The 22,634-nt window shown below is 40.1% G+C and overlaps 1 protein-coding gene across 10 annotated transcripts in view; it reads left to right on the top strand.

Moving 5' to 3' along the window:
* Positions 1 to 22,634, top strand: part of RGS7 (regulator of G protein signaling 7) — a 421,085-nt gene that overhangs the window by 73,616 nt on the left and 324,835 nt on the right. The window contains exon 2 of one of the 10 annotated variants that reach the window (XM_075126940.1): positions 10,707 to 10,798. The exons of the other annotated variants lie outside the window; for them this stretch is intronic. The gene's annotated coding sequence lies outside the window, so the exon portion shown is untranslated. The remainder of the gene's footprint in view (positions 1 to 10,706; positions 10,799 to 22,634) is intronic. 10 annotated transcript variants of the gene reach the window in all.

The following is a 22,634-nucleotide window of genomic DNA, read 5'->3' as shown; positions in this document are numbered from 1 at the left end:
GGGTAAGGTGATATTGGTTCTACTTGCCTCTTAAAAGAATTCTGATTCCCCCTGGTTGTTTTGTGCAGAGATCCAGTTGTATGGATTTGCTCGCTATAGGGGAATCTCCAGGTGGTAAAGAGCTGGTTATGCCACTGACACATGGGGCATGTTGAGGGCATGACTCAAAGAAGGGGTTGTGGCTGGAGTCGTGCAATGTTTCCTGTCTGCTTATTGAGCTTCTCTTATTGAGTTGTTGCAGCCTGCAGAACTAAGGACAACCCTAAAATTACTCTAAATTACAGCAGCGTCTGAGCTAGTTTTTGACCGCTCCAAGATTAGGGTATCACAAAGGTGGCTGAAATTAATTTTTATCCCCATTCTTTTCAGCTGTGGAGATCTGGCATCAGATATCATTATTAGTGTATAGTTCAGACTTCTTCTATTAGGGAGCAGTAGAGTGAGCTGCACTGATCAAGATGGCATTCTTCAGATAAGGTGTTACATTTAATAGAAGTCCTTTCTTCACATCTCTGAGTGTCTGTCTAGGTTTAAGTTAAAGATCTCAAAAGATATAAAAAAGCAACTGAAGTTGATTAAATTTCTCTTCCTTTAGAAACGTTCCCACCAAAAAAGGATGTGTTCCTTAATTCTATCACTTTTGATTTGAATAATGTTAAGATGAAATGAATTGTGACATCCAGAAAAATATAGATCCCTGGGAATTTTCCTTTTAAAACTGTACTAATTTTGCAGGGATTCATATTTTGTTCTTTGGGCCTGTACTATTGAACTTGCAAAGTAATTGCAAAATACTTTGGCATTTCTGTAGTGCCTTTCATGTGAACAGATCAACATGGCTTGAAAACATTAGTGAACTAAGCCTCAAAGCACATGTAGGGAAACATGCATTATTCCAATACGTGTACTGAGACACCGAAAAGGTTCAGTGACACATCCAAGTTCATACAGCAAGTCTGGAAAAGCAGAGAATTCAGTACAAATCTCCTGATTCCCAGCCCTCCTCCCCTCAGACTTCTGGTTCCAATCTACTCCCTCATGCCTCCTGCAGGTCCAATTTTTATTGTCTTTGCATTTGAATCAGGCAGTTTCCTCCTCCACACTGCCTGGGTACCATCCAGGAGATCACTGAGAGCACAGGAGAGACAGACCTCTTGCTCTCAGCTCAGGTGCCTGGACCCAGCACATTCCATAGCAGCCCAACACTGCAATTGCAAGGAAAGTACTGCTCAGCCCCAGGATGGTGCATGACCAGTGAGGACAGAACATTTAGGGAATTTAGCTGCTAAAATTTAAAGTCTCTATTGAGCATGTGAAAACTGATTTTTTTTTTCAGACGCTTATCACTTTATGTTGGCAGATTTTCACTGGGATGGCAAAAGGCTCATCCCTGGCATAAAGTTCTATATGTAATTGTAACTCCTGACTGCAAAGCACGGTGGTGCTGGAACTTATTAGAGACAAGATAGCCAGAATTTTTTAACATGGGCAAACCAGCAAATTTTCTCAAGCCTCATTCTTCAAAATGACCAAACAGTTTAGGGTGATGAGGAGGGGAGAGGATCTGCCAGAGCCATAGACTACACATGGACAATTACAGCCCAGATGGTTAGAGTTTGGCAAAATTATAAGCCATTGAAAATTGGGTCTTACAATGGGAAGTGTTGAGCAACCTTAATAACAAGGTATTACCGCTCATGCCTACAATAAACTCTTTCTGTTATTGAATTCTGGCAGGTATCCAGTTGTTGGGATGGAAATTTTATGGTGGAATATTTGGGGTGTTAATATAGCAAAAGAATGGCAATTCTTTCTTCTTAGCTAGTTAGGTGGTTGGTGGTTATTGATTTACTCATATATAGTTGTTTTGTAGGTTCCCACAGCTGCATTAAGTCAATCCAAAACCCTAGGCACAAGGATACTGGGCTTCACATTGACTCACCCCTACAGCCTTGCCCCCAGTTGAAGTGGCAGGGGGCTGTATCTGTTACGGTGGGCAGACAGGACACACTGCACTCCTCTTCTGCCACACACACAGGCCTCTGTTGCGGCGGTATTGTTGGAGTTTTATATTTAACATGCTATTCAGATAAATGGGGCATTGATACCTCTCATAGCTAGTGTTTCAGGCTCCCTATAGACTCAGGCCGGCATTATTGCATCAATTCTGATGACCTAAAGTGGCTTTAAAGCTTTAAAATTCCCATGAGTCAGCTTTTAAGCTTCCCTTAGTCATAAGTGGGATAAGTTGTGGTGAGGTCTGTGTTCTGCACTCTTTGGTAGAGTCAGCAATGTATTCTTCTGTTTCTCTTTCTCAAGAATCCCCTTCACTCCTGTGCAAAGGTTTGTTTCATTTGAAATGAGACCACTCCCATCCTGGTGGGTGAGATAGTGGCAGAGTCTTAGTATTCCATGGTCTTTATCAGGGTCAGCTTTTCAGAACAAGAAGGCTTCTCCTGGCAGCCCTTATTAATTAAGTCTCATCACAACAGGAGCTGCAGTTACATAGTTCTCTTTATTGCTAACCATCCTTATTCACTGTCTCCCTGTAGCAGTTAACCTTCAAAAGTACTGAGCACTGAAACTCACTTCAATTTATGGCAGTTGCAGGTGTTCTGTACCTTGTCAGATCAAGTGCAAGGTAACTAATATATGCAGCATCCACAGTAAGCCAGGGCACCTCCGAGAAGTATAATATGCAGCCTTTATTTTAAATAAGTGCAGCGGTAAAGACCTGAGGCAAAAAGACTGTTTGCTTCTCAAGCAAAAAACTATCCAATTAACTCAATACAGTTCCCCTCTGGTATAACATGACATTTGTAGAATATTCTTTACAACAAGATCTGTCAGAGTGAGGTGTGGAAGAGCTGCTTCACCACTATTTTATACCACCAGAAACTCATCCTATCATTAATAAATTGTGAATTTATCTTAAGTTCATTTTCAGAAAATCAAAGGATTGCTATAGACCATGACATTAGAAGACACAAAATCTTATTCTTAAGGATAAGAGTCAAATGAGCCCTTGCTAATTGCTAGGTCTCAAAAGAAGTCAATAGAATTAGTCCACAGAGGAATTTGGCCTTATGAATGTTATACTTGTCTAGTCATTTTCATTACATTTGTTTGTATATCTTCTAATATATGCATATTGTTTACTTAAAGCTAATACTCAGTTCCCATATTAACATCCCATGTATGCTTGTTTGAAAGGAAGGGATACTGAACTTAAGAGGAAGCCTACTTCCATTTCATGCTGTTGGGACTGGGCATGTAAACAAAGCCCTGCATACTCCATGACAAGAATGACTTAAATTCTGCAGCAGGACCCATACACTCTAGGGCAAAGGTTCTCAAACTGTGGTGGTCCATGAGCTCCATTCAGGTGGTCCGCGCATAGTTCCCTCTAAGGTGCATGCCTGGGTGGCCGCACACAAGAGAATGAAGGGCCACCCACCAAATTAGTGGAGCTGCACAGGTCTGGCACCAATAATTAGGTGCCTGGACCCCGGAGAAGACACACATGTAAAGTGAGGTGGTGGCCTTGGGTGGAATAGAGGGTAGGTGGGAGGTGGCAGTGGGGTGAGAAGAGGGGGTGGGGGCAATTTGGGATGTGCAGGGCTGTGGTAGCCAGAGAAAGAGGGGACTTTCCCCAGCTTCAGAGCTGTGGCTGCTGGGGAGAGACCCCGCTCCTTCCCAGCCCCAGCTCGGGGGCTACTGTAGCTGGGGAGAGACCCCCCCTCCTTCCCAGCCCCAGCTTGGGGGCTGCCATGGTGGGGGAAAGAGGGCACATCCATCACATTAGAAAGGTAAGACGGCTGATATTAAAATATGAGTTGTGTGCTTTTATTTGTAGAACAAAAAAACTTTTATTATTATTAAGGTTTTTTTATATAACTCTTTTATCCAAAGTGCTTTACAATAGTTACCTAACAGTACAAAGAACATTTGGAAAGATCATTAAGGAGTCTGCCGAGACCCTCAGCAATTTTCAAGTGGTCCACGAAATAAAAGGGTGTAAGAGCCACTGCTCCAGGGCACTCCATTGCAGCAGAGTAGAAATTCTGCAGCAGTTGCAGATATTTTTTTTTTAAATGAGTTTTTTTAATTCCGAAATGTTTCAAAAATGAATAATGCAATCACTATAGTATCCTTGGTGTTTGAACCAAAATTATATTCACTAGTTTATGTTGCCCCTAAATTTTTAATTTTCATTTTGCTTCAGAACATTAGATGGAACAAGGAAGACTGTTCATAGAAGTTGTCCGGTGGAAACTAGGGTAGGGGACAGTTGGGGTTTTTGGCACGCAGAAAGGTGAGGCAGGCAGTTTGGGTCTGTGGGATAAGCACATTTACTGGATGTTAAGATGATTAGCAGTGAAATCATTAACAATATTGTTGCTGAAATTGAATTTCAAAGTTCACACTTCAGACCTATTTGCTTCAGGCCCTCTGCAAATTCAGGCAGACATAACCATATTGGTTTACACTCAATTCACATTTGGTGGTTCTCTGTGCAACCTGAAGGGTTACACTAGAAACTTATTTTTTATAAATGTAGAAGATTGGATTCTGCATAATGATTCGGTAGCAGCAAAGTGTTTATTTTTAATAAAATTAGTTTTCCATTACATGTAAAATTACCTTGAGTAGCTAAAAATGCACTTCTTGTATAAATGGAAGTACTGAAAGATTTCCTAGCGTTTTCTCTCTGTGAAACATAATCCACATAAGGCTACATAGTGCCACTGAATTTTTTAAAGCAGCACAAGAGCTGTCTTAGATAGAAAGCTGTATTTCTAAAAAAGAGGACCCCAGATTTGTACGGCTTGGTTAAAGGTCTATTTTTCTGACATTCCAGATTTAGAAATACAGCTGGCTTAGTTATTAGTATATACTGTAAAAATGAGAGCTCTTCTCTCATAATAAAAAAAACACATACAATAAAATTATCTGGCTAAGCAGGTTAATGTATTTTATAATGTAAGATGCTAGGTCTAGGTGACTGATTAATGGGGGCTCTAGTATGAACGGATATCCAGTTCTTGTAATCCATTTCTATGGGGAATGCAGCTTTAAAAAAAATTAGTAGCACAATCTATTCCTGTGTGGGGTCCTGTTTCACACAGTGAATGCTAGGAAATCTTTCTGTACTTCCATTTATGCAATACAAGTGCATTTTTTTAGTGTTCAAAGTCGTTTTTAGGCATAATGGAAAAAATAATTAAAAGTAAATACGTGTTGGCCTGGGGCTGTCAAAGTGATATTGTACCCATTGATGTCTCTCTGCAGTCATCTTTTTTTTCTGTCAACCCTCATAAACCCATTATTGTTAATAGGAGTCATGTGGCTAAATGTCAAGGCTCTTTTCAAGCTGGTGGGAGCAATGCATCTAAGGGTAGGATTATCTGGGTGTGTGTCCATTCTTTTGGAAGTGGCTGCTGTAAAAGTCGTGAATATCTTTGAGGTCCCCACAAAAAAAATCCTTGAAGAGAAGAGGAATATAACTCAAATACAATTCACTTCATTGGTGAAATTCCCTATGGAGTTGAACCTGCTTTCAGCAGTTCTGAATTTTGCTCCATATGCAGGCTGTTCGGCTTGTTGGATTGTAAAGCAAAGTCTCAGAACTGAGAGAATCTTTCTTTTAGGGTCTCTAGCACACAAATCCCTTGGTAATAGTAGAGACATGGAATCTGAAAAATAGTTAATAAAAACACTCTAGCTGCTTCCCAAAGTAGTCCAAATAATGAGAAACCTGTCATGCTTACTCCTGATGTTGTTTACTACCGATGTTACTTTATTTCTACTTTGTCACTGCCACTTTCACTTGCTGTCAGTATGTCAAGAGAAATTACATATTGAATGGTGCCAGATCATTTTATCAGAATGGCATTGTTTCAGTTTGGGAAATTTATTGGTGGATTAAGAAAGTTTAAACATTTTGTTTTCTCTAATTGGGTAAGCTGAATAGGCTTCATGCTACAGAGGTTCAGAAATTCAAAATGATATTTCTAAGGTGCTTAGCACGTTGGCCCCAGGCTGTCCAACATCACTGAAAAATTTTACTTTCTTCTGGAGGAAATCTTGCAGGGTTGGAGTAGGAGAGGGAAGGAGGTTATTAATTGACTGGCATTTTACATGACTTAGAAAGGACAGCTATTCATAGTCAATACTTTGGTGACAATGGCTCATTTGCTTTCTCCCCCATTCTGTTGGCATCTGGCAGCTTGCCCTGGACCCTGGCATTGCAGTCCAAGAATTAGCTTCACCATTGATCGACATGTCCCCACCATCTTGCAATATAATCTCTGTGTGTTAATATAAAGCTGCTGTAATTGACCTATTTTCATTAACCTTCATTTTTGGCACTTTCTATAGGTTTATTACCTGCAAAATTCCCCATTCACTTGGAGATTAAGTAAAGTTTGTAGGGCAAGCACTTCATAAATGAACTGAGATTTGTCTGTCACAATGCTAGTCATTTGATCACTGTTTATCCGTTTTGCTCTTCTGTAAGAAATGATACAACACTTCAACAGCACTGCAGCCAAAAAGCATACAAGCTAATGTTCATTCTTCATAGTACTATGAGGCCACTTGAGTTACCCAGTCTGATTATTCTATATCCTCTCAGTTTTTCAGAACTATTCACTGTATAATTCCCACAAATGTCTTGCCTGATCTGTTCTTGAACCTTTGTATTGATGGTGCCTTGATCATCACCCCTGGAAGTCCATTTATTGCATACCCCAATTGCTTTTACTGTGAAGAGCTTTCACACTCTTAAGGAGGATCTTGGTCTATGGCATTTACCACTTTTTATGGAAGCTCCTTAATCCAGGACGTGATTGAAAAGTATCCATCCCGCTGGGATAGAAATGACTATCTCACAGCAATTACCATGGCTCTTTACTTCCATAATAAAGTTAATGGTGAATGCAAAGAGGTTGGTAGCTGCAGGTAGTCCCTACTGGCTTTTCAGTTATAGTCAACTCTGTCCCAAGTAGATTGCTGATCAGATGTTGCAGAACCCCCACACCCCCGCATAGATTTGGAAGCCACTGGAAGAACAAGACAGTCGTGACTGGAGGGATTAGGGCGTTTGAGGAGAGAAGTAAAATGAATGAACTAGTTCTGGAAAAATAAGAGTCCCCAGAAACCTTCACCCCTTTTATTTTAGAGTCAGTCTAATGCCAAATCTTTTTGAAAATCTTAATTTTTCTAGCAAAGTGTCTTTATTTTTGCACTTTCCAGAAATGGAAGTTCCAGAGTATTATAGGAAAGGCAGTTCTTGAGGTGTGACTGGCTAGGACTTGTTATGAGCTTGTTATCCTGACAGATTTCCAGACAAGTAATACAGAATCAGGAAATTTGTTTTTGCTTTGGGGTGAAATCCTGGCCCCAATAAATGAATGGGAGTTTTGTCTATTGACTTGTCTTAGATGCAATACCGTAAAAGGTGGCATTACAACCAAAATTTTTGAACTCCACAACTTTACATTCTGCCATATCAATGCTGTGTATCACCCTTTGGATGGGCTAGGAGGTATTGTGAGTATGCAGCTGTCATTTCTTTAGCAAGAAAGATAGCTGTGCAAATCTACTCTGAAATCTCACCACACAGCATTTGCATCAAGAGCTGGTATTTGCAGACAGCAACCACTGCTATTTTGTTTAATGCTTAGGTAGGGCTGAAATTTGCTTGCAAATATATATACTTGGATCCTATTAGAATTAGTGGGATTGCCCCCATCCGTACAAGGACACCTTTGGGTTTTATAGTTCACAGCTTGTCTACACTCTGAAGTTTTACTGCTTTAACAATACCAGTGTAGTTAGTTATATATAAATATACCATAGTTCTATACACCAGTATATAGTTAGTAATACAGCTACTTGAATAGATGCACTAAAAGTGCTTATACCGGTATAGCTTATTACCATATGGGGAGAGTAATAAACTATGCTGGTATAAGGCCGTACATAACTGATATAATTCTGTCCATATTAGGGGCTCTGCTGATTTTAACTATTTTGCTAAAAAAAAATCACATCCCTAACTGAAATACTTACATTGGTATAAAATGTGGCTAGACCTGGTCTGTGTGTTAAAGCTTAGGCTAGGTCTACACTATAAACTTACATCAGTATAACTATGTAGCTCAGGAGTGTGAAAAACCCACACCCCTGAGCTACACAGTTACAATGACCTAACCCCCAGTGTAGACAGTGCTGTTTCTATGGGAGGGCTTCTGCTGTTGACATAGCTACCACATCTTGCAGAGGTGGATTAACTATGCTGGTGGGAGAAGCTCTTCCATTGGTGTAATAGTGTTTTTATTGAAGCACTGGTCCAGCTGCACAATTGCAGTGTTGTAAGTGTAGACCTATCCTTAATCTCTTCACCTGCCAGCAAAAATCTCTTCATCTGCCATCAAATGTCTTCTGGCGTGTTCTTTTCTGCAACACGAGAGAACTAAGATGTTTCATTGCTGCCTTGGAATCCTCTGAAGAATAGTAACTATGTATGAGCTTATCAGTAATTAATAAGTCTCCTTTGTGTGTGTGCATAAACTTTGCAATTCTTGTGTGTATGTATCTTGCTCCAGTAACACCTGAAAGTCAAGTTACCAGCTAACAGTACAACTCAGAACATCTCACTATGTCAATCTTTATTTGAAGGCCAGAATCAAGTAGTTTTTAATATGGTGGTTTATTTTTTAGTTCTGGCTGCACAACCTTGGCTTCTGGCCAGTAGCCAGCTTCCTGGTGAACTTGCCTGGTACAGCAAGATACATCTATCTCACCAGCACATTTAACTGCAGAGCAGGGGAGTCTCAGACTGTTGGGCTGTCGTGCTGAAGAACCATTAGGATGTGAACCTCAAGCTTTCCTAAGTGGAAGGAAGTGTCCTTACACTCACTTGTAGCAGGAACTGCCCTGCCAGGTGAGCAGCAGTCTGGCCCTCCAGACTCTGCTTCTTAGAACTGAGTATGCACCCAGAGCTCCCTTCTAAACTCTACCTTAGCTGCCCAAAGTGACTGGTGTAGAATGTATGGTGCCAGCATAGTATGCTTGTCAGGGTCTGTGAGCATTGCTGTGTGGAACATCAGTTTAAACAAAATTTGAGGTAGTACCAGTAGCTACTGAGCTCCTCACAGCTAGCTTGGATGAGGCTGGATGGCACGGTAACTCCATGGAGTTGAAACTTACAAAATAGGTAGAACAGGGAAGTGGGATGGGATGTTGCCAAATGCCACTTCAGTCTTCTTCCCACACACTAGAGAATAAAATTGTGAGGTTTGTTCTTAGTGTAGTTGTCCAATGATGAAGGAAGGGGAGTTGAGTCATTTTGTGTAGAGGAGAATGCAATAATAATAATTTGTACCAATTGCATTCTGTTACTGTGAACAGAAATGTTTGTATCCAAAGCAGGTCTTGGGAATAGCAAAAATAAATAAGTGATGGCTTCATTTAGAGTGTGAAAATCTTAATGCTGCTGTAGTTGGATTCCCAGAGTAAAAACCATTCCTTCACCCAAAGGGTTAGAATTTTCAGAAGCTCATGGTCCCAGCAGTGAATCTTGCTTCTGTTTTTGGGAGCTCTGTCAAGTAGTTGATTGTCCAGCTATACCAAAAGAAGGACAGAAGACATTAAAACCATGTGTAATCAAGCCACAACTTTATTATTAAATATCTTGGAGTACCCGACAGATACAAGTGTACAGTGTAGGTAATAACTTCCTGGGGGGCTTCCACCAGTTCCCCCCTTTTCCATCCAGATCCCTCAGCCAACCCATTGCTGGGACCTTACCATCCACCTCCCTGCCCCCCATAGAAGGGTTATGGTGGGCTATAAGAAAAGGGGATTGGCTCCCTGCTTTATCAATCATAGGAGCTCCAACCCTCCCCCCCTATACTTTCCCTATGGAGTGCCTACACAGCTCTCCACTCCACTTATATAATTCTGACATATAGCCTGCCTACCTCCCTCCATGCCCAATGTCAACAAAGCCCTCCCTGAACCCACTGTGGTGAAGACAAAGAAAACCCAACTCCACCTTGACCAATCTGGTCATAAGGGAAAAATTCCTTCCCAGCCCCCTTAAAAAGGGGCATCTAGCACAATGCCCATAGCAGGTCTTGAACAAATCTGGTATTTCACCTCCTAAAGGGGAGGGAGGGTGAGTGCTGCCTCAGCCTGCTCCACATGAAAGGGGGCTTCACTGCATGGGCTGCTCCTTCCACACATCCAGATTCCAGGGGATGGGTCAATGTCACCCCTTGTCCCCTTTTGCAGCAGTTTGACCTCTCCCTCTCTTCACATTTCCTTCCTCTCCCCAGCCATAGAGCACTGTTCCCTTCATTCTGCCAGCCAAATTCCCCACACCTAAAGGTGAGGTGCGGTCAGTAGCTCCCAGTTTTTGGGAGGCTGGACCTCTGAACTACCTCACAGGTTCAGTGTATGTCACACAGCAGGCAATCTCCAAGCGACTGTTTATTGGTGACTTTAAAGATCAATGTCTCAGTAGCCAGAAGCTTTAGGGCAGTCCCAGTTTCACTGCTACAAATAATTAATTGGCCAATAATATTTATTTATTTCATAGCTTATTATTTTATTATATTGCAGTGTTGTAAAAAGCTATAATAGTTGATGTTGTAAAAGTCAGTTGCAATGAGAATTTTATTTTTTTTTTGCCGAAGGTCAGCCATCTCTGCTAAATCTCTGGACTATCTGAGGACATTAGCTGGAACTATTGAAATGTAGATAAGCTCAAATACATTTTTGACTGGAGGTGAGAACACTGTTTTATGTAAGTGGTTTAAAAATAGTATATTTTAGTGGAACTATCACTGAAGTCTTAAAAATACCAAAATAGTGTTTCTTTAATTGTTTCTCTAATAATTTTTGAATGGAGTTGAAACTGCAACAATTGTTGTTATATGTAGATTGGTTAAAATATTCAGTTAACAGTGGTGGAAAGCAGTGCTTTTGTTCTGAAATATACTCATAGATGTTTTGCTCTGTACTATTATTAATGAGGAAGTTTCCATAAGTATTGAGTATTTTTGTTTTTTGTACTTAATGTCTGGTATTACTTTGCACATTGTTAAATATCCTGGTTCACTTGCAATTGTGAATTGCACTGGCAAATTCTTCTGCCTGCTGTCTGATTTTTGGGTTTGATTTCTATCCAAGGTCAGCATTCTTCTCATCTGTAGCTGTGAAAGCTTTGGTGTTCAAATCTGGTTGCAATCTGCTTTCATGGATAGGATTGAGGCACTTCATTTTCTAATCATGAATGGAAGCCTCAAACTGTTGGAAATGGTTGAGTTAGTGTGAAGTTCATTATTCTTTTTCTTTTTTTGCTATATTCATTGTTATTTTAGTTGGATAAGATTTTAATTCATTCTTCTCATTGCCCACTTAACACACACTTTTCATGACATGGGATGACAAATTTAAACTGACTTATTTTTGATACAAACTTTTCTTCATGTTGGCAATAAAATCTGCTGATAAAATACTTGGGGATTGATGGCTGCAGGGCTGTTAGTGATTTTGTATTGGCAAAGCCTGTCCTTAATTCAGCAGGTGAAAATATTGTTTTTCTCAGCTGCAGAACATCATTCTTTCTTTGCTTCTATTATACATAAGGCCTTTTGTTTAAAATTTCATGCAAATTTATCAGCATTTATTACAAAAAAAATTAAAAATGGGTGAAAAATAGTTCACAGTTTTCTGGATAAATTTTGGGGTTTATATTGGAGGACAGGAGGACAGAAAAAAGCAATAAATAGAGAACAGTAAGAAGATTGAAAGTAAAAGCAGTTTAATGGTGTGGTTTATTCCATGAACAGTACATTAACAGTACCTACACATGTGCATATATGTATGTACTGTTAATCTTTCAATACATTGCCCTACTTCAACAGAGGGCCTCGCATTTACACTTAAACTAATTTATTATTAACATCAACACTTCTGTCTAATGTAATGTATTAGATTTTCTTAACTTAATGAGTATTTTCATGTACTTGAGTAGTCCAAAATTCAGGAGAAAAATCAATAAAAATGAAATAGCTTTTGTAAATCCCAGGAATTTTTTAGTAAAAACTGAAAATGAAGGGTCTTAGCTATATAGTATCTGCATTTCCCCACTCTTGCTACACCGTGTACAAGCAGCTTTCTTATCCTAAACTTACCCATGAACTCTACTACAGGAAGACTGGCAGCGAGGTGAGTGGGATAGGGCTTTCTAGATTTGCTCTGCAAAGCAGTGGGAGGGCTTGTAAAAGCTTAAAGGAAAAATATTGATTGAGAACACTGCTCTTTCAAATAAATAAATGTCCACTGGTCCATTGTTTACTTGTTTTTGTTTACTACCCATCACAACCACACCTCCCCTCCATTAAGATTTTAGTTTTGAAAAATGGGCATAGGGAACAATAGCACTTAGTTAATAACCAGGGAGAGTTATATGTATTTTTGGCTTGAATTAACTGTTGACTCCAAAAGTTGGCATATGCTGAACCTTGTTCTGCATAAGTGGGAAGTCTTCCTTTGTTGGTATCCACACCAATGTCTGAAAATGCTTCCACAACCTAGCTTACCTTTCTGCTAAAGTATTAGGGTGGATGCAGACCCAAAACTAAAGGCTTCCACATTTTCCTCCCCACTGAAGGCTTTGCATCTTTTCTGAGGAATGGGACTCTAAAGAGTTTTGGTGCACAAGAAACAGCCAGATGTGAACAGATAATCAGAATGGTTCTTAATCTTGATGGCTGTATAATGCCTTACCGGTCATTCTTAATGAATTACATAAATGGTCTTTTGTAATGTTGGGTCTTTATTCTTTGCATTGGTTAGTAGTGTTCCTAATTTGCTTCCAGTGTGTCTGAAAACCAAAGTGATGTACATCAGTGGAAATCCCCTATTAATAGTTTTATTTAAAATGCTATTTCTTAAACCTAAAAATTATGTAAAATCTTCTATCTCCGCGGCATCAGCAAGATTACATTCAATCTACATGGAACTGCAGTTCATCGTCTTAAATCATGATTGGGTAATTGGACACTCTTCATATGTGAAATATGATTCCAGCTCCAAAATGGCCAGACAATGAGGAGACAGGACTTTCTTTTCTGACATATGCATTCTCTCTCAGGTTAACCCATCTCCCTGCAACCAGAGGTTACAATGGAAGAAAGGGTCAAAGAAGGCTACTAGACAACTAATATGCCTCAGTTAGAGATCTGTCTTCAGTGCAGGAATAACTTGACCTGTTTCAGAGAAATCTGAAAAACTCAGAAGTGGTGATGGGTGTTTAAAATTTATAGGAACGACATGTACTTTTCCCTGTGCACAAGTCCATCTTGATGTGCAATTGATTTTGTAAGTATTTCAGAGTATTGAGTATTGGAGCCCTTTGGGGAAAAGTAGAAAGGAAATAGATCCTTTTCTTCTATTTTGCTGCACAGCAGGTATATCGGAGTCAACACGTGAGCAAGAGATTCATCCAAACACTCAGAAGAGAATCTTCTGGAAACCAAATCTTGCTCTACTTATGCAAGTGTAAGGTGAGCATGATTTGGCCTTAGAGCTTTTGCCAAGATCAGTTAATGCAAAATCAGACATCCCTGCACTCTTTGGAAGGAGGGAGATACAAAGGACCATTAGATCTCTCAGACAGAAGAGCAGGGGAATAATCACCTCCTTCAGCCAGTCAAGTGTAGCTTTGACTGGCTCTGAGGCAGATTCATCTGAAAGTATAGTCAGAGGTAGATTAAGGCAGGATTCCTAGGACACTGAAGAATTTTTTCCATTATAGAAATGGAAACAGAAATGCTATAGCAGGTTCAGACAGCATGTTCCTTGAATGAATAAATATTACATTTCTTTCGTACCCTTTGCTGTGGCCTCTGCGTGCATTGCACTCATTTGGAAAAAAAAACAACCAACACATCAAGTGCAACCTGCATTGGTCAGCAATAATATCAAAACTGCTCGCAAGGTAAAACCTCACTCCCTACAATAGTCTTAGACCTAGTTCAAACATATATTCAACCAAAACTGCACATGGACAGCTAGCAAATTCAGGACCCTCAGGACTTAGGTGATATGACCATGTAGGTTGAAATAATTATGTGGTTTGCCAGTAATTAATACTATGGTTAATCTTCAAGCCTGCTTCTGCAATAGTTCCCTATTCTTACATGCTCAGACATTTTTGAAATTCTGCTTTTCAGATGAAAATTTTCATACTTGGTCTCAGCCCAGAAATAAGCAAGAATGGCCGGGGGAAACTTTACTGTTGTGAAAAGATTAGCCTTTATTTTGAGCATGGATAACTCTAAAACAGTTGATTTGTAAGTTAAAAATACTGAACAAATTTCTGTAAGTTAACAAGGAAAAGAAAAAAAATAAAGATGGTATAAGCATTTGAAATATTAGATCTGTACACAGGCTCTCAGGGTGAAATTCTGCCAGCCCATATACAGGCATGTCAGAGAAAAGGAGGAGGAAGGACGGATGTGAAAGGAGTCCTTCTCTCTGCCTTTGTGAAGCATGTAGAAAGTAGAAGGTTAGGGAAAGTGTTAGCCTCTGTCAGTTGTTACTTTTCCCCATTCCCACATATAGTGATGTGGTGGTGGTTTTAAAAACCATAACATAGTCAAATTTCTGGAACACGAGACACTGTTTAACTCTGGAGTTTTCATAATAATCATGGTAATGTAGTAAGCAATTACTCAAAACAGATTGTCAGATACTTTAAAACAGATATAAAATGCTTCTCCTTTAGATGATACAACCCTCTCTGAAAAGATTAAACATGGGCAGAAGAGGAACAGAAAAATCCCAGCACAGTGAAGACCAATGTTTTAAGGATTCAGAATGCCATTTTGAATTCCCTGTAAAGACATTAAAGGCTGATCTCTATTTACTCTATCTTTCTTGTCAGCTGGTAGCGAGGGGAATTTGAGATGCTGAAGAAAGCAATCTAAGTCATTAACCCAGGGCAATGTTACTTACCCTTGAATGGCACTTTAGAAATAGATTGCACTATTACTGTAGTACAAATGGTGCAATAAGAATTAGACTTAGCCATGTATATAGTGGTGTTTCTAGAGCTTAGCATTTTGGGTGGCAGATGGGAAGGTAAAGAAATTGCCTCCAGGAGCAGTAGAACTGCATCATTCAACCCCTCCACCCCCCAAAATTGGTGCATGGATTTTTAATGTACAGCACATTATTTGCATATGTGCATATTATAAACGAAATATGCTATTTTTGTACTCCTGATTTACTATGAGCCGTGTAATATCATAGGCACCACTATTAGGGAAATACACTGCATATATAAGTGTCATGGTCTACCAAGAGAGATGCCACTATTAAGAGGAAGTGTTTTTGAAACGGGACATTTGGGATGTATTCCCACCTCTGCCATAGACTCACTGTGACGTCACTTCTTTTCTGTCTGTTCTAACTTCCTTTCAAATTCCTACCTCATAGCTATGTTATCAGACTTAATTAATGTTTGTAGCATGCTTTGAGTTCTCCAAGTGAATCAACTGGCATGTTGGAGTGCTTCATGCGATCAGCTTCCACCCACACAAATGCCAACCTAGTGGACGCAACTCTGCACATATGGTACTATTAGTGAATATTAATAAAGGAAATTCTCTCTCTAGCTCCTTAATAGACCACTGTGTATGTGCTGCAATGCCTAATCACAACATGATTAGTGTAAAGGTACTCTGAAGTCTAAACAGTCTTAACTCAATATTACTTCTGTGTCTTTAGCTCACAACTTTAATGGCTGGTTTGTATTTCATTTCTATTTTTAACAGTGGCATAAATTGACGTTTTTTTGTGAAGTGTTTTCTCCAGACCTTCCTTGCCTTAAGTTGTTTTAAATACTTGGAATTTGATACTTGGACATACCAATTCTGCTCATGCTTGGGAGCTGTTTTTCAAAGTTAAACATCCGTGGCTCTTTCTAAACACTGTGGTTTGTATTTGTTGTTTTCAGAACTTTATTACTACAGCTCCCTCCTTCCTCTATGACCTCCCTAAATTGCTCATATCCAAGCTCCAGTCTGTTCAGAACAGCACTGCACATGTTCTCATCCATGAATTCAAATATGCCCTAGTCTATATCTCTAGTAACTCTTCAACAATGTATTTCCACTACGCTATCTTAAAAGCTCTGCACCGTATGATCAAATGGGCAGAGCATGAGACTATGAGTCAGGCAACTGGAGGTTTAGCCTGGACTTTGATTCCGACCTTGGGTAAGTTACTTAGGGTAAAATTTTCAAAAGAATTCAGTGTCCTATTTTCAAGTGTTCAGCATAAACAATTGGGGCCTAGTTTTTCCCCCCAAATAGCTCATGTCTCATTTCTGTACCTAAATCTGGTAAAGATTTCCCAAAGTGCTCAACTCCTCACAGCTCCTTGAGTGACACTTGTGAGCAGATATTCAGTACCCAAAATGCTGAGCTCTTTAAAACTCCAACCACTAACTTTCATGCCTACTTGGAAGTTGAACTCTTTTGAAAAGATAGCCCTGATATGAGCTCTGAGTACTTCTAAAAATTCGACTCCTAACCTCTTTGGGTTTTAGTGTCCTTCATCTGTTAAATGGGTACAAGCATCTGTTCTCAGCTTTGTGTGCTATTTAGAGTTATTTCATCCAAAGATCAGTGCATACTATTATTCTGCATAGTTACAGTCTTACCTCTCTCTCCCTCTGCTCTTGTCCCCTCCTCTTTTCTGCTGGAGGTCTGTTCGTTACTGATGACAAAGCAGTTGTCAGAAAAAGCTAGTTGCATCCCTCTGCCACACTGATTCCTGACCTTTTTTGAACACAGCTCAAAAATCTACCTCCCCTGTTATGCCTACATCTAGTTCCCCACACCTGCACTGTACTTCCTTAGGCAACTCAGATGCTTGGACATCAGTCTTCAATCAAGCTTGTAGTTTGACAGGGTAGAACATCATAGCTCTAATATCTCTGTCTCGGAAAGAATTTTTTACATCCACATCCATGGAGTAAGCTTATGTTTGTGTGTTGAAGCCTGGCAAGATGATGCCTGAAAATTACTTCCTTTTCATCGCCTTCATAGCAAGAGTGACTGGGCTGCTCTCATCACCCTCATTCCATTTCACCTACAAGACTGACCGGGCTACTCTCATTCAGATTGTATAAGGTTGGACTTGAAGTGGATGTGACTACTCTTACAATGAAAGGTTTTTCATTCCCAGGTTCCTTGGGTATAAAAATGTAATAACCATAACCTACGTTATGAGAATCATCTGAGAACCTTAAAGCACTCTACAGACAAAACGTTCAATATTAAATATGGATTACTATTAACTACCATTTGTTTGTTCTTACTCCAGCAACCATAGGTCTCACTCAAGGTCAGGGCCCCATTAGGCAGTGCGTTATCAGCACAGACATAAATATGGACATTACTCTTCTTCAAAAAATGCAGAGTCTAAAATATTAACCAGTGAAGCCTCACAACACCTTTGACGTAGATGGTTGCAATTCTTATCAAACATGGGTGAACTGAGGCATGGATAGGCTGCCTGATGTAATTAAGGACATAAATAATTCTTTGGCAGATCTAGTAATATAACCCAGGTGTCCAGACTCCCACATCTCTACTGTAACCATTACATAACACTCCTTCCTTTTGTAGTTTCTAATTCAACTTCTGAAATATGTATTTGTGCTTTTATACTGTACAATGTTCACCACCATTAAATCTGAGTGCCTGATGTTTTTTTTCCCCCCATTTGGGGCATTTATTCATGTATGAAATCTCACTAATTTTCAGTGAAGTTCTGTTTTACCCTATATTACAGTTGGATTGACTGAGGCACAAAGACATCTAGTGAGTCTGCAGTCAGACAATAACCACTGGCAGATGGCTCTAAAGTCAGACCATAAGTCACTGGCAGGTGTCTTTGATCCCATACATTTAAATTATAACCATTTAAAATATTTAATTTAATTGTATTGTAATAATGAAGTACAGAGAAATGAGAGGGTGAGATTACATCTTCCAGTGTGTTTAGACAGCACCTATCACATTGGAGTGTGATTGGAATAAAAAAATATTAACTATGTGTAGAATCTGTTCTGTTATATTTTTAATTTCCCACATGATAAACATGTGATCCAGAAATTTCAAATGAAAGTGGTAGCTGCTCAAACTGCTTTCTTGCCATTATGAAATCTGAAATCCCTGAGTTTTGCTTAAGTGATAAGAACATAAGAATGGCCATACTGGTCAGACCAAAGGTCCATCCAGCCCAGTATCCTGTCTACTGACAGTGGCCAATGCCAGGTGCCCCAGAGGGAGTGAACCTAACAGGTAATGATCAAGTGACATCTCTCCTGCCATCCATCTCCACCCTCTGACAAACAGAGGCTAGGGACACCATTCCTTAGCTAATGGCTAATGGCTTAACCTTCATGAATTTATCCAGTTCTCTTTTAAACTCTGTTATAGTCCTAGCCTTCACAAACTCCCCAGGCAAGGAGTTCCACAGGTTAACTGTGCATTGAGTGAAGAACAACTTCCTTTTATATATATGATAAATGAGATGGGACTACAGTATTTCACCCAGGGCTTTTTTCCTTACAAGTATGAATTTAATTTATCATTCCTTAAAGAAGTGTGATCAGGAGAAATACAAATATTTGCATACATTTAATACTGAAATGCTTTCCAGGCTTTATCAATATGGGCCAGATACAAAACCTATTGAAATCAGGTGGAAAGACTCCCACTGATTTCTTTGGACTTTAAATCAGACACTTTATTTCTTCCCCCTCTTCGTTCCAGGACAGATACACATGGTGTTAGAACTTTGGTGGATAGGCCTGTTGCTTTATTTCCCTTTCCTCCTACCCAGTGAATAACACATCACTCTAACAGCCTATTGGGTACATGGGGGAGAGTGCAATGTTTCTAAAAGATCAGTTTACTCTTGCTTCTGATCCTATTATAGTAGGTTTCAGATAGGTGATGGCCAATTTTACTTTCCCGCCATACAATGCTCTTACTTGTCCCTCCTCCCAGTCATGATGCTTTGCATTTGCAGCACTTTTTGTATGAGGAAATCAAAGCACTTTAGAAACTTTCATCTTTAGCACTCTTCTATGATCTCCATTTTCCAGACCAGAAACTGCAGCAAAGAGAGGTTACGTAAACAGAGGTATTCAGTAAATACTTCTGTATTTAGGTAAAAAACAGATGATATAGTCTCATTATATGGTGATGTCAACACTATTTCCAAGCCACTAGTATTTCTGGAGGGTGTTAAACAGAAACTAACAATGTTAGATATTTTTAAATCAGTAGGTCCTGATAACTTTCATCCAAGAGTTTTAAAAGAGCTGGCTGAGTTGCTCATTGGACACTAATGTTGATATTCAATAAATCTTGGAGCACTGGGAAAGTTCCAGAAGATTTGAATAAAGCTAAGGTTGTGCCAATTTTTAAAAAGGGTAAATGGGATTACCTTTGTTATTATAGGCTGATCAGTCTGATGTCAATCTTGGACAAGATAATGGAGCAGCTGATATCGAACTTCATTAATAAGAACTAAAGGAGGTTAATGTAATGAATGTCATGGAGTTATGGGAAATAGATTCTGTCAAACTAACTTGATATCTTTTTTTTTTAAATGAGATTACAAGTTTGATTGATAAAGGTAATATTGTTCACGTAATATACTTAGACTTCTGTAAGTCATTACACCTGGTACAGAATGACATTTTGATTAAAAAACTAGAATGAAATGAAATTAGCATGGCACACACTAAATGAATTAAAAACTGGCTAATTGATGTGTCTCAAAATGTAACTTTAAACAAGGAATGATCATTGAGCAGGTCTGCTTCCAGTGGGGTCCCACAGGGATCGGTTCTTGGCACAACTGCTATTTAACATTTTAATCAATGGCTTGGAAGAAAACATGAAAGCATCACTGATAAAGTTTTCAGATAACACAAAAATTCAGGGAGTGGTAAATAATGAAGAGGAAAGGTCAGTGATTCAGAGTGATTTGGATCACTTGGTAAATTGGGCACAAACAAACAATATATTTTAATATAGTTAAATTTAAATATATATATCTAGGAACAAAGAATGTAGGCCATACTTACAGGATAGGGGACTCTATCCTGGGAAGCAGTGACTCTGAAAAAGTTTGCCGGGAGGGGGAGGGTGGGAGAAGGAGGAGGGAAGCTGAAAATGAGCTCCCAATGTGATGCTGTGGCCAAAAGAGCTAATGTGATCCTAGGATGCATAAACAGAGGAATGTCAAGTACAGAGGTTGATTTACCTCTGTATTTCACACTAATGCAACTGCTTCTGGAATACTCTGTCCAGGTCTGGTGCCCACAATTCAAGAAGGATGTTGATAAATTGGAGAGAGTTCAGAGAAAAGCCACAAAAATGATTAAAGGATTAGAAAACATGCCATAAAATGATAGACTCAAGGAGTCCAATCTATTTAGCTTAACAAAGACAACGTTAAGGGGGACTTCATGGGGAACAAACATTAAATAATGGACTCTTCAGTCTCCAAGAGAAAGGTAGAACATGATCCAATGGCTAAAAGTTGAAGGCAGGCAAGTTCAGACTGCAAATAAGGTGTACATTTTAACGGTGAAAGTAATTAACCATTGTATCAATTTACCAAGGGTTGTGGTGGATTCTCTATCACTGATAATTTTTAAACCAAGTTTGGATATTTTTCTAAAAGTCATAAGAATTATTTTGGGGAAATTTGGTGGCCTGTGCTATACAGAAGATCAGGCTAGGTGATCACGGTGGTCTCTTCTGGCCTTGGAATCTATGAATAAGGATTAAGCTGTGGTCTACACTAGGACTTTAGGTTGAATTTAGCAGCATTAAATCGATGTAAACCTGCACCCGTCCACACGATGAAGCCCTTTTTTTCGACTTAAAGGGCTCTTAAAATCGATTTCCTTACTCCACCCCTGACAAGTGGATTAGCTCTTAAATCGGCCTTGCCGGCTCGAATTTGGGGTACTGTGGACACAATTCAATGGTATTGGCCTCCGGGAGCTATCCCAGAGTGCTCCATTGTGACCGCTCTGGACAGCACTCTCAACTCAGATGCACTGGCCAGGTAGACAGGAAAAGAACCGTGAACTTTTGAATCTCATTTCCTGTTTGGCCAACGTGGCAAGCTGCAGGTGACCATGCAAAACTCATCAGCACAGGTGACCATGCAGAGCTCATCAGCAGAGGTGACCATGATGGAGTCCCAGAATCGCAAAAGAGCTCCAGCATGGACTGAGCGGGAGGTACGGGATCTGATCGCTGTATGGGGAGAGGAATCCGTGCTATCAGAACTCCATTCCAGTTTTCGAAATGCCAAAACCTTTGTCAAAATCTCCCAGGGCATGAAGGACAGAGGCCATAACAGGGATCCGAAGCAGTGCCGCGTGAAACTTAAGGAGCTGAGGCAAGCATACCAGAAAACCAGAGAGGCGAATGGCCGCTCCGCGTCAGAGCCCCAAACATGCTGCTTCTATGATGAGCTGCATGCCATTTTAGAGGGTTCAGCCACCACTACCCCAGCTGTGTTGTTTGACTCCTTCAATGGAGATGGAGGCAACACGGAAGCAGGTTTTGGGGACGAAGAAGATGATGTTGATGATGAGGTTGTAGATAGCTCACAGCAAGCAAGCGGAGAAACCAGTTTTCCTGACAGCCAGGAACTGTTTCTCACCCTGGACCTGGAGCCAGTACCCCCTGAACCCACCCAAGGCTGCTTCCTGGACCCGGCAGACGGAGAAGGGACCTCCGGTGAGTGTACCTTTTAAAATACTATACATGGTTTAAAATCAAGCATGTGAAAGGATTAATTTGCCCTGGCATTCGCGGCTCTCCTGGATGTACTCCCAAAGCCTTTGCAAAAGGTTTCTGGGGAGGGCAGCCTTATTGCATCCTCCATGGTAGGACACTTTACCACTCCAGGCCAGTAACACGTACTCGGGAATCATTGTACAACAAAGCATTGCAGTGTATGTTTGCTGGCGTTCCAACAACATCCGTTCTTTATCTCTCTGTGTTATCCTCAGGAGAGTGAGATATCATTCATGGTCACCTGGCTGAAATAGCGTGTTTTTCTTCAGGGGACACTCAGAGGTGCCCGTTCCTGCTGGGCTGTTTGCCTGTGGCTGAACAGAAATGTTCCCCGCTGTTAGCCATGGGGAGGGGGGAGGGTTGAGGGGGTAGCCACGCGGTGGGGGGAGGCAAAATGCGACCTTGTAATGAAAGCACATGTGCTATGTATGTAATGTTAACAGCAAGGTTTACCCTGAAAGACTATAGCCACTGTTTTATAAAATGTGTCTTTTTAAATACCGCTGTCCCTTTTTTTTTCTTCACCAGCTGCATGTGTTTCAATGATCACAGGATCTTCTCCTTCCCAGAGGCTAGTGAAGCTTAGAAAGAAAAAAAAACGCACTCGTGATGAAATGTTCTCTGAGCTCATGCTGTCCTCCCACACTGACAGAGCACAGACGAATGCATGGAAGCAAATAATGTCAGAGTGCAGGAAAGCACAAA

Source organism: Caretta caretta, chromosome 3 (assembly GCF_965140235.1).
Source record: "Caretta caretta isolate rCarCar2 chromosome 3, rCarCar1.hap1, whole genome shotgun sequence".
Classification (NCBI taxonomy): domain Eukaryota; kingdom Metazoa; phylum Chordata; order Testudines; family Cheloniidae; genus Caretta; species Caretta caretta.
Note: the sequence above shows the minus strand (reverse complement) of the source record. Positions and strands in the feature narration are given on the sequence as shown.